A 10,323-nucleotide genomic window follows, 5' to 3' on the forward strand; every position below is an offset into this window, starting at 1 on the left:
ACACAGGGAAATGCTAAGTTTCTGTCCATCTATCCCACAAATTACCACACTCTTGGGTAACAGATCAGAAAGAGTGCAAATTCACTCATCCCTTACTATCAGCGACTGGTTAGATCCTGTATCTCTCAAATTCTGTCTTTCTCCCCCTGTTCTTTATCCATAGAGGCAAATTCTTCGTAGAGATCAGGGACTAACTCCATACCCAGCCCCTGCCTGGGCTGTGCACTCTCCTGCAGCTCCTCGGTTCTTTTCTTGGGGGTCTCCTTTACTCCCTTCACTAATGCCACTGGCTTTGCTTCTTTTACCACATCTTTTCCCACAGCGCCTTTCTTTAACGACCAGCACTGTGTTTTATGTGCCCTACCTTCTGGCAGTGAAAACACCTTTTCCCAATGCCCTTCTGAAACCACCAGGGATGATATAAACTTGGTCAAAAAGAAAAAGGAAGCATATGTAAGATCTTAGAATATGGGAACTGACAAAGCCCGTGCAGTATATAAGTAGGAAAGAACTTAAGCAAAGAATTACAAGGACTAAAAGGATCCATGAAAAGTCATTAGCAAACAAGATTAAGGAGAATCCCAAGGCTTTTCATACAAATATAAAAAGCAAGAGGGTAACCAGGGAAAGGGCTGACCCACTCAAGGACAAAGGTGGGAATCCATGAGGGGAGCCAGAAGAGGTAGGCAAGATCCTGAACAAATACTTTGTGTCAGTATTCACCAAAGAGAAGGAATTGGTGGAGAATGATCTCACGGAAAGTCAAGTTTCTAAGCCAAGTTGTTGTTGAAAAGGAAGAGATGTGCATCTTAAAAAGTATTAAGATAGATTGCGCCCCCCCCCCCCCCCCGATGCACTGGAGAGTAGCCAATGTTATCCCATTGTCTAAAATGGTAGCAGGGATCATAGAACATAGAACAGTACTGCACAGAACAGCCCCTTCAGCCCACGATGTTGTGCTGACGACTGATCCTCATGTATGCACCCTCAAATTTCTGTGACCATATGCATGTCCAGGAGTCTCTTAAATGTCCCCAATGACCCTGCCTCGCCAACTGCTGCTGGCAACGCATTCCATGCTCTCACAACTCTCTGTGTAGAGAACCCGCCTCTGACATCCCCTCTATACTTTCCTCCAACCAGCTTAAAACTATGACCCCTCGTGTTAGCCATTTCTGCCCTGAGAAATAGTCTCTGGCTATTGACTCTATCTATGTCTCTCATTATCTTGTATACCTCAATTAGGTCCCCTCTTCTCCTCCTTTTCTCCAATGAAAAAAGTCCGAGCTCAGTCAACCTCTCCTCATAAGATAAGCCCTCCAGTCCAGACAGCATCCTGGTAAACCTCCTCTGAACCCGCTCCAAAGTATCCACATCTTTCTTATAATAGGGCGACCAGAACTGGACGCAGTATTCCAAGTGCGGTCTAACCAAAGTTTTATAGAGCTGCAACAAGATCTCATGACTCTTAAACTCAATACCTCTGTTAATGAAAGCCAAAACACCACATGCTTTCTTAACAACCCTGTCCACTTGGGTGGCCATTTTAAGGGATCTATGTACCTGCACCCCAAGATCCCTCTGTTCCTCCACACTGCCAAGAATCCTATCCTTAATCCTGTACTCAGCTTTCAAATTCGACCTTCCAAAATGCATCACCTCACATTTATCCAGGTTGAACTCTATCTGCCAACTCTCAGCCCATCTCTGTATCCTGTCAATGTCGCGCTGCAGCCTACAACAGCCCTCTATACTGTCAACCAAATCTCCAACCTTTGTGTTGTCTGCAAACTAGCTGATCCATCCTTCAATCCCCTCATCTAAGTCATTAATATAAATTACAAACAGTAGAGGCCCAAGGACAGAGCCCTGTGGAACACCACTCACCACAGACTTCCAGGCAGAATATTTTCCTTCTACTACCACTCGCTGTCTTCTGTTGGCCAGCCAATTCTGTATCCAGACAGCTAAGTTCCCCTGAATCCCATTCCTCCTGACCTTCTGAATGAGCCTACCATGGAGAACCTTATCAAATGCCTTGCTGAAGTCCATATACACCACATCCACAGCTCGACCCTCATCGACATTTCTAGTCACATCCTCAAAGAACTCGATAAGGTTTGTGAGGCATGACCTGCCCCTCACAAAGCCGTGTTGACTGCATTTAATCAAGCCATGCTCTTCCAGATGGTCATAAATCCTATCCCTCAGAATCCTTTCTAACACCTTGCAGACGACAGACATGAGACTTACTGGTCTGTAATTGCCGGGGATTTCCCTATTTCCTTTTTTGAAGAGAGGAATTACATTTGCCTCTCTCCAGTCCTCAGGTACGACTCCAGTGGAGAGCGAGGATGAAAAGATCTTTGCAAGTGGCGAAGCAATTGCATTTCTCGTTTCCCAAAGCAGCCGAGGACAAATCTGGTCCAGGCCTGGCGATCTTAATGTTTGACAAAATTTTCAGCACATCAGCTTCCTCAATCTCTATCCATTTCAGCATGCAGATCTGCTCTTCAAAGGTTTCATTCACTACAAAGTTCGTTTCTTTCGTAAAGACAGAAGCAAAAAACTCATTTAGGACTTCCCCTACCTCCTCAGACTCCACACACCAAATCCCCTATGCTATCCCTGAACGGCCCTACTCTTTCTTTGACCATTCTCTTATTCCTCACTTAAGTGTAAAATGCCTTTGTGTTCTCCCTAATCCGTTCTGCCAAGCCTTTCTCGTGCCCCCTCCTGGCTCTCCTCAGACTATTTTTGAGCTCCTTCCTCGCCTGCTTGTAATCCTGTAGAGCTGAGCTTGACCCTAGCTTCCTCCACCTTATGTAAGCTACCTTCTTCCTTTTGACGAGAAGCTCCACCACTCTCATCATCCAAGGTTCCTTTATCTTACCACTTCTTGCCTGTCTCAGAGGGACATTTTATTCATCATTTGCAACAACTGTTCCTTAAACAGTCTCCACATGTCTATAGTGCCTTTACCATGGAACAATTGCTCCCAGTCCATGCTTCCTAACTCATGTCTAATCGCATCATAGTTTTCTCTTCCCCAATTAAATATCCTCCCATTTTGCCTAATCCTCTCCTTCTCCATAGCTATGTAGAATGTGAGGCAGTTGTGGTCGCTATCACCAAAATAGAATAGAATAGAAGAATACAGCGCAGTACAGGCCCTTTGGCCCTCGATGTTGCGCCGATCCAAGCCCACCTAACCTATACTAACCCACTATCCTCCATATACCTATCCAATGCCCGCTTAAATGCCCATAAAGAGGGAGAGTCCACCACTGCTACAGGCACGGCATTCCATGAACTTACGACTCGCTGAGTGAAGAACCTATCCCTAACTTCAGTCCTATATCTACCCCCCCTTAATTTAAAGCTATGCCCCCTTGTAATACCCGATTCCATACGCGGGAAAAGGTTCACACTGTCAACCCTATCTAACCCCCTAATCATCTTGTACACCTCAATCAAGTCACCCCTAAACCTTCTTTTCTCTAATGAAAACAGCCCCAAGTGTCTCAGTCTTTCCTCATACGATCTTCCTTCCATACCAGGCAACATCCTGGTAAACCTCCTCTGCACCCGTTCCAGTGCCTCCACATCCTTCCTATAGTATGGCGACCAAAACTGCACACAATATTCCAGATGCGGCCGCACCAGAGTCTTATACAACTGCATCATGACCTCAGGACTCCGGAACTCAATTCCTCTACCAATAAAAGCCAGTACGCCATATGCCTTCCTCACTGCACTATTTACCTGGGTGGCAACTTTCAGAGATCTGTGTACATGGACACCAAGATCCCACTGCTCATCCACACTACCAAGTATCCGACCATTAGCCCAGTACCCCATCTTTTTGTTATTCTTCCCAAAGTGAATCACCTCACACTTAGCTACATTGAATTCCATTTGCCACATTTCTGCCCAGCTCTGCAGCTTCTCTATATCCTGCTATAACCTGCCACATCCTTCCTCACTGTCAACAACTCCTCCGACTTTCGTATCATCCGCAAACTTGCTCACCCAACCTTCTAACCCCTCTTCCAGGTCATTTATAAAAATGACAATCAGCAATGGTCCCAAAACAGATCCTTGCGGAACACCGCTAGTGACGGCACTCCATGAAGAAACTTTGCCATCAACTACTACCCTCTGTCTTCTTCCATCCAGCCAATTCCTAATCCAAACCTCCAACTCACCCTCAATACCATATCTCCGTATTTTCTGCAGTAGCCTACCATGGGGAACCTTATCAAACGCCTTACTAAAATCCATATATACCACATCTACCGCTTTCCCCTCATCAACCTCCTTCGTCACCTTTTCAAAGAATTCAATAAGGTTTGTGAGGCACGACCTGCCCTTCACAAAACCATGCTGACTATCCTTGATCACATTATTCCTATCCAGATGTGCATAAATCCTATCCCTTACAATTCTCTCTAAGACTTTGCCCACAACAGAAGTGAGACTCACCGGCCTATAGTTACTAGGGTTATCCCTACTCCCCTTTTTGAACAAGGGAACCACATTTGCTATCCTCGTGCTCTCCCACCACAAGATCTGATACCTGCCCCGGCTCGTTTCCGAGCACCAAGTCTAGAATGGACTCTCCCCTCATCGGCCTGTCAACGTAACTGAGTTAGGAAACCCTCCTGAACACACCTTACAAAAACAGCTCCATTCAAATCTTCTGCTCGAAGGAGGTTCCAATCAATATTGGGAAAGTTAAAGTCACCCATTACAACAACCCTACTACGTCCACACTTTTCCAAAATCTGCCGACCTATGCTTTCTTCCATCTCCCTGCTGCTATTGGGGGGCCTGTAGTAAACCCCTAAAGAGGTGACTGCTCCCTTGCTGTTCCTAATTTCCACCCATACTGACTCGGTAGGCAGATCTTCCTCGACAATGGAAGCTTTTGTAGCCGTGATACCCTCTCTGATTATTAGTGCTACACCCCCTCCTCTTTTTCTCCCCTCCCTATTCTTTTTAAATGCTCTAAACCCTAGAACATCCAGCAACCATTCCTGCCCCTGAGAAACCCATGTCTCTGTTATGGCCACAACATCATAGCACCAGGTACTGATCCATGCTCTAAGTTCATCACTTTTATTCCTGATACTCCTTGCGTTAAAGCAAACACACTTTAACTGATCCCTTGGTTCCTTGCCAGGAAAATCCTTCCCACTAGCTGGTCTACCTCTTGCTATTGCCTCATCTTCTTCAACTCTCACCTCCGGTATACAGCTCAGGTTCCCACCCCCCTGCCATACTAGTTTAAACCCTCTCGAACTACTCGAGCAAAACTTCCACCAAGGACATTGGTCTCCTTCCAGTTCAGATGCAACCCGTCCTTCTTGTACAGGTCCCACCTTCCCCAGAAGGCATCCCAATTATCTACATCTCTGAAGCCCTCCCTCCTACACCAGCTGCGCAGCCACGTGTTAAGCTGCGTCCGCTCTCTGTTCCTCGCCTCGCTATCTCGTGGCACCGGTAGTAAACTAGAGAACACTACTCTGTTCGTCCTGCTCTGCAGCTTCCATTCAAACTCCCTGAAATCACTTTTTATATCTTCGATCCTTTTCCTGGCTATATCATTGGTGCCAATATGTAACAAGATTTCTGACTGTTTGCCCTCCCCTTTTAGAACCTTATACACCCGATCGGAGACGTCCCGGACCCTGGCACCAGGGAGGCAACATACCTTCCAGGAATCCCGATCCTGACCACAAAAAATCATCCAGGAAATGACAGGCCTGTGAGCTGTCAGTGGTAGGGAAATTAATGGAAAACATTCTCAGCGACAAGATTTATTAGCATTTAGAAGCAAATAATTAGTGATAAACAGCATGGTTTTGTCCAGGGGAGGTCATGTCTCAGTAACTTGATTAGGTTTTTGAGGAGATGACGAAGATGATTAATGAGGGAAAAGTGGTTGATGTTGTCCACATGGATTTCAGCAAAACCTTTGACAAGGTCGCTCATGGCAGACTGCGACAAAAGATGAAGTCATGTGGTATCAGAGGTGAGCTGGCAAGATGGATACAGAACTGGCTTTGTCATAGGAGACAGAGGGTAGTGCTGGAAGAATGCTTCTCAGAATGGAGGGCTGTGACTGGTTGTGTTCCACAGGGATCGGTGCTGGGACCTCTGCTGCTCGTGGTCTACATAAATGATTTGGAGGAAAACGTGGCTGGTCTAATTAGTAAGTTTGTGGACAATACAAAGTTTTGTGGAGTTGCGGACAATGAGGAGGATTGTCAGAGGATAAGGCAGCATATAGCTCAGTTGGAGGCATGGGCAGACAAATGGTAGGTGAAGTTTAATTTGGACAGGTGATGATTTTTGGAAAGTCAAGTGTAGTGGAAATTATACAGTGAATGGTAGAACCCTTAGGAATATTGATATGCAGAGAGATCTGGATGTGCAGGTCCACAGACCTCTGAAGGTGGCAGCTCAGGTAAATAAGGTAGTTAAAAAGGCCTATTATATGCTTGCTTTCATAGACAAGCTACGCTTCATAGAACTTTAGTTAGGCCACACTTGGAATATTGTGTACAGTTCTGGTCACCACACTCCCAGAAGGATGTGGATGCTCTAGAGAGGGTACAGAAAAGGTTTACCAGGATGTTGCCTGGTATGGGGGATTGTAGCAATGAAAAAAGGCTGGATATACTGGGTTTGTTTTCATTGGATCACAGGAGATTGAGGGGGGACCTGATAGATGTTTAAAAGATGACATAGATAGAGTGGAAAATATAAGGCTTTTTCCCAAGGTGGAGGGGTCAATTACTAGGGAACACATGTTCAAGGTACAAGCGGGAAAATTTAAAAGAGGTGTGGTAAGTTTTTCACACAAAAGGTGGTGAGTGTCTGGAACGTGCTGCCAGAGGAGGTGGTAGTGAGAACAGACACAACAGCAGCTTTCAAGAAGCACCTGGATGAATAGGAAGGGAATAGAGGGATACGGATCCAGTAGGTGAAGATAGTTTTAGTATGGAAGGGCAAAATGTGACAGCATGGGCTTGGAGGGCTGAAGGGCCTGTTCCTGTGCTGGATTGTCCTTTACATGCTGGCCCAGCCAATAACGTGTGTGTTGTAGCCGTACTCGAAGCTTGGCTAGGAGGAGCATGTTCTGGAACACAAATCTTCAGTACTATTGTCAGGAAGTATCCAGTGCCTCCAACCATGACTGGATATCACGTGTAGTGAATCAAATTGGCTGAAGACTAATGTTAGGGACTATTGGAGGCGGCCAAGATGGATCATCCATTTGGCACTTCTGGCTGAATATTGTTACAAATGCTTCAGCCTTATCTTTTGTACTGATGTGCTGGGCCCTTCCATCATTGAGAGTTGGGCAATTTGTAGAGGCTCACCTTCCAGTGAGTTTTCTAATTCTCCACCGACATTCACAACTGGATGTGGTAGAATTGCAGAGCTTGGATCTGATCCATTGGTTGTGGGATCACTTTGCTCAGTCTATCACTTGCTGCTTATGCTATTTGCCACACAAGTAGTCCTGTTTGGTGGCTTCACCAGGCTGACACCTCATTTGCACATATGCCTAGTGCTGCTGCTGGCATGCCCTCCTGTGGTCTCCATTGAACCAGGGTTGATGCCCTGGCTTGATAGCAATGGTTGACATGCTGGGCGTAAGTTGAATTGAATTAGTTTATTGTCACATATACTCAAGTTTATAAGTCACCATTTACAGCACCATCCTAGGTATGGGGTACCTAGGTACAATCCTTAGTTACAGAACAGAGAAATGAAGAAAAAAACATACAGCACAGTATAACCATAGGACAGAAAAACAAGAAGCAAGTTAAAAAGACAAACATCACACTCTCGGTCCAAGGGCTCTCTACAGCAGACCAGTTGGCTGTAGTCACAATCCATAACGCACGAGGCTGTTGTTTACTGGTGTCACCGCTTCGGGCTGCTGGTCAGTTACAGGTTGTCTGCAGTACAACTTTGCTGCTGTCAATGGCTTGCAGCGCTTCAGTTTTCAGTTCCCAGGTCTGTTTGAAGTCTGCCCCATTTAGCACTGTAATAATGCCATACAACATGATGGAGGTTATTCTCTCTGTGAAAGTGGGACTTCATCTCCAAGAGGGCAGTGTGGCAGTCACTCTTACAGATATAGTCATGGACAGATGCATCTGCAGCCGGACAATTGGTGAGGATGAGGTATGTTTCTCCGTCTTTTGGTTCCCCCACCACCTGCTGCAGACCCAGTCTAGCAGCGATGTCCTTTAGGACCTGACCAACTCCATCAGTAACGCTGCTGCCCAGCCAGTCTTGATGATGAGCATGGAAATCCCCCATAGAGTATATTCTGTGGCCTTACCATCCTCAGTGTTTCCTCTCAGTGTTGTTGCACATGGAGGAGTAAAGATATATCAGCTGAGGGAGGACAGTACAGGGTGATCAGCAGGAGGTTTCCATGCCCATGTTAACCTGAAGCCCTCATGGGGTCAGCAGTCAATGTTGAGGACACCCAGGGCAACTCCCTCCTGACTGTATCCCACTGTGCCGCCACCTCTGCTGGGTCTATCCTGCCATATTCAGGAATGGTGGTGTCTGGGACATTGTCTCTAAGGTTTGATTCCATGAGTATGACTGTGCCAGGTTATCTATGAGACAGCTTTCCCAAGTTTGGCACTAACTCCCAGATGTTAGTAAGGAGACTTTTGCAGAGTCAACAGGGCTGTTTTATGTCATTGTCTTTTCCGGCGCTTAGATTGATGTCAAGTGGTCCATACCGTTTTATTTCTTTATTGAGACTTTGCAGCAAGTGATAAAACAGAGTGAGCTTATTTGGCTTGGTGTCGCCAATGTACCATGCCTCAGGGCATCCTTGCCTGCAACATCTGAGATAGACAATATTAACGAGTCACATGAGTACCTGCCGCATACATGGTGGTCTCCCCACGTGTAATGGTGGTATCCATGTCAACACTCTGACGTGTCTTGCAGCTTCTGCCGTGACTGAGCAGAGTCTGCGGCAATGGATGAATGGACACCGCACGACAATCAACAGACAGGAGTGTTCCTTCACAGTCAGGGAACACTACAGCAGTCTGGAACATTCGGCCTTGGACCTTTGGGTGACCTCCAAGGTGGACTTCGGGACGGCAACAATGCAAAGTAGCCGAGCAGAGGCTGATAGCCAAGTTTGGTACCCATGGGGATGGTCTCAATCGGGACCTTGGGTTCATGTCACATTACAGGTGACCCCATTGCACTATACATACACACACACAGACACACACAGTCTTACCAACCCACACACCCACACAGACCCTCTCTCATATAAACCCTCCCCCATAGTCACACCCACACACGCACCCTCTCACAGACGTATACTCCATTACACTCACACACAGATACACACTCTCACACAGACCACTCACACCACCCACACACTCACACTCACATGGTATCCCTTGCACACACACATATAAGTTTGTGGGGTGAATTTGTACCTGCATAATTACATTTTATTTTGCTCAAAAACTGCATAAATCCACATAAGCTTCTGTAAATCCCACTTTAGAAATAGAATCAGTCTGACCTAACATTGGGACACAGACAGACTTTAACTTCACACCTTCAGTGCATTATCTGAGCTGAGATGGCATTTATTGTTAAAAGCTATCTTGAGAATGTAACTTTAAAATAGTTCTGGAATTTACATATGAAGGAACCAAAACTAATATGATCATTCTAAAAGATGAAAGACCGAAGTTAAATTAGTTTAAAATTATATTCCATTTCATTCCATGACACTGTAAGCTTTTGCTGTAAATTCTGTGTCTTATGATTCTGCTCCACAACCACCCGATGAAGAAGCAGCGCTTTGAAAGTTAATGTTTCTAAATAAACCTGTGGGACTAGAACCTGGTGATTGTTAACCTGGTGATTGTGAACCAGGTGATTGTTAACCAGGTGATGTGTGATTGTTAACCAGGTGATTGTTAACCTGGTGATTGTTAACCAGGTGATGTGTGATTGTTAACCTAGTGATTGTTAACTAGGTGATGTGTGATTGTTAACTAGTTGATTGTTAACCAGGTGATTGTTAACCAGGTGATGTGTGATTGTGAACCTGGTGATTGTTAACCAGGTGATTGTTAACCAGGTGATGTGTGATTGTTAACCTGGTGATTGTTAACCTGGTGATTGTGAACCAGGTGATTGTTAACCTGGTGATGTGTGATTGTTAACCTGGTGATTGTTAACCTGGTGATTGTTAACCAGGTGATGTGTGATTGTGAACCTGGTGATTGTTAACCTGGTGATTGT

Source organism: Chiloscyllium plagiosum, unplaced genomic scaffold, assembly GCF_037043375.1.
Source record: "Chiloscyllium plagiosum isolate Xiang-an unplaced genomic scaffold, Cpla_swu_hap1 HiC_scaffold_28, whole genome shotgun sequence".
Lineage (NCBI taxonomy): Eukaryota > Metazoa > Chordata > Chondrichthyes > Orectolobiformes > Hemiscylliidae > Chiloscyllium > Chiloscyllium plagiosum.